Source organism: Triticum dicoccoides, chromosome 7A (genome assembly GCF_002162155.2).
Source record: "Triticum dicoccoides isolate Atlit2015 ecotype Zavitan chromosome 7A, WEW_v2.0, whole genome shotgun sequence".
Classification (NCBI taxonomy): Eukaryota; Viridiplantae; Streptophyta; class Magnoliopsida; order Poales; family Poaceae; genus Triticum; species Triticum dicoccoides.
The window spans coordinates 150,596,307-150,599,572 of NC_041392.1; positions in this window are offsets into that span (position 1 = coordinate 150,596,307).

Consider the following 3,266-nt stretch of genomic DNA (forward strand, 5'->3'; position numbering starts at 1 on the left):
TGGTTCCTCTTCCTTGGTCCAGATGGGGGAAGGGGAGAGAGGCATGGGAGTGGGGATCGTGTGGGGGGAGTGGGAATCGGGCCTAGGGTTCGGTGGAGTGGGGGGTAGATATAGGAGGGATGGGCCGGCCTGGCTTGGCCTTGGCCCAGTTGGGCCAGGGTCTAGGGGGTTTCCCCTTTTCCTTTTCTTCCTTTTCTTTTAATGTTTTAATTTAATTTTAGCTTCTGTTTTATCTGGTTTAGAGCCTTTAAACACTTTATAGAAATATTGGGTCACTACCATAATTTGCTATGGAATATTTACCACACTTTGAACATTTTAGTTTGCACGTTTGAAAAAAAAATTGAATTTTGACTTTAAACTCGATTTCAATTTGAATTGCGATTTGAAGCAAAGATTAGCAACGGTAATATGATGACATGGCATCATTAGCAAAAGATTAATGTAGCATAATTATCCAGGCGTTACAGATGCCAGATGGAGCATCCACCAGAGATTGAAGGATCGAGCATCTATAGGGTGCCGTTTGTGAGGGTGCCGTGCTAGAGCGAGCCGGTGAAGTCTTCGTCGACCGAACCCAACTGCAAGAGGAGAAAAGCAGTTGGCCCGACGACGCTTCCCCGCCATCCTCTCCCACGCCATTCACATCATCTCACGGGGCGGCTGTCTGCCGCCGAGGAATAGGAGGGGACTGCCCCCCCCCCAGCCCAATAGTCGGGCAGGTTGTGAATTGCCAAGAGGAGCTTAGGGTTGTCAGTATTTGCAGGTTGTGAATTGTGTTTTGTGTTGTGTATTTTAAGAGTACTTTGAGATATGAATGTATTTTAAATTTCAAATTTGCAGTATTGGGGATATGAAGTCTTTTATGAATTCTAGAGATCTATTTTTAGCACTTAAAAAACGTAGTTTCATAGGAGTATAAAAGTGCAGACAATGTGATTCTCAGAGAGGAAACTGCAAGTTTTAGTTTCAGATAAGAAACTGCAAGTTTCAGAGGCAGAGCATTTATATTAACACGCCCTTTTAAAACAGGGATAACATCATGTTGGAAGTTTTATTCATGGTCGGAAATGAAACTACCAGTCAGTTAACATCATGGTGCTTAACATTCATGCATAGAACATCTTCATATGATGCATAGTTAAAAAGATATATGCTATTTTCAAAATGCCCACACAATGTCGAGTGTGCGAAAAAAGAGAAAATGAGGGACAAAGTTTTACCAAGTGTTGGACGTGATGTGCGTAGATAACAATGGGGACCCACATGTCAATAATGGCAGAGGCAAAAAATGGAGACATTTTCCCTGCATCAGGTGGAATCGAACCCGGGCGGAACAGTGGTCGGGTAGTGTCACTTGGCCACTGGGCTAGTTCAGTAGTTTCAGTAGAAATAAGGCACTACCTCCGGTGGTTCGTTCTCGTCCTGGGCCTTTGTGCGCTCACCGCGGCGCCGCTGTCTGCCGTTGTGAATATGCTGAACAAACGAGAGGAATCTGAAGAGGACTGTACGTGGAGAGGCGGACAGTCGGGACCCACCAGGTTTATGGCCATACGCAAGCAAGTGCCTCATTGAAAATATACTTCCTTGTAATGCTATACTAACGTTGGGTCCCACGGGTTACATTTTTAGGTGCTTCAACGTAGTTACTAAAGGAGATAAATTTACAACGAAGCCGGGGAGCTGGCAGGTATCATTTATTATCAGCGGGCCAGCAAGTATCAGCTGGGTTGTGGGCTGCCCCATTTAGCTTTTCTTTTTTAACATGTGCATCCCACAGCATGCCAGTTTGTATTTTCTTGAGGGTGGTCATGTATCGACCATCATATGGAGCTCCCATCCAAGGTTTTATTTTTCTTGAAACATAGGCAGCCCGCCTTATATTTATTTTTGAAAAAAACGCAAAGGTTTGTTCTATTTTTCTATATAAGAATATGAACATCAGGTCCGACTTATGTTTCTCTTCTAACTATATTATATATATTTAAATTATTCTATATGTTATTATATATTATTAACATCATATATTTAACAGATACTTACATATATAAGAAAACAATATCCCAGATCTTATTAACTTATAAAAATAATTTTTTTTAAATAAAATCCTAGATTTTTTTACATTAAGACAACGAAAATCCTGATGATTGTGTACAAAAGCTTGGTAAGATTTAAGGACCAATGTAATAATAAATCACTTATTATTTAAATATATTTATAACAAAATGCTTAGCCTCTGTTTATTTTTTGATAACATTGCTGCGTCCAACCCAACATTATAATTAGAACTAGCCCAGTAAAATTATGTATTTCTAGAAAGTGCAAATGACCTATAATTTTTTAGGAAAAAATAAATGGGCCGCATGGACACTACATTATTTGTTCAACCAGCCCAGCAAATTCGTGTATTTCGAGAAAGTGAAAATGGGCTGTAGTTTTTTTTAAAAAGGGCCGCATGGACGCTACATTATTTGTTCACCAGCCCAGCAAATGGACTGTAATTCTCAAAAAAGATCAAATGGACTATAAGTTCTGAAAAATGGGTTGAATATGTGTGCCACATTTTTGGAGGCTGAATCTTGGGCCAATAGGTCGAAGCCAACGCAAGTCGTTGTCAACTTAGTCAACAAATGATTCTGACATCGTTAGCCATTGGATTTACATCCAATGACCAGCATCCATCTTCAATCTCTCGTCTTATTCCTCCAGCGTCGCCGGGACCACCTGCTCCCGCCCCCTGCTGCTAGCAGCTCTGCTTAGCATGCTTCGCTATGAAGCGCTACCCCACCGCTGGCCAGGCCATCACTCCACTCCTCCACACCTCCTGTTCTTCTCCATCGACTACCGAACCATGCCGCACCAGAACCAGTTAACCCTCGTACACCTCTCCATCTGCAACTCCACTCCCGCGTCTTCCCATCGCCAGCTCGTTGCTGTCCAAGGCCTTGCCCTCGTCCACCACCTTGGATGCGCTCGGCGTGGCGTGGTCAACGCACAAAAAATTACTCCCGACCCCTGCTAGCTGGGACCCACCATAGTGGGAGGCTGACTTGTGGTTCTACTAAGTTGACAGGGACGGAGGGCTTTGTCAACTTAGTGAACAAATGATTCTATCAGCAGGGACCGTTGGATTGTTAACATCCAACGGTCGTCCTCCTTCTTCAACCTCTGGTTCTCTTGCTCCAGCCGTCCAAATCACCGCGTGCTCTTGCCTCCCATGGCCGGCTGTGCTACCGCAGAGGCCTCGCCGCCCCCTACTACTCCCA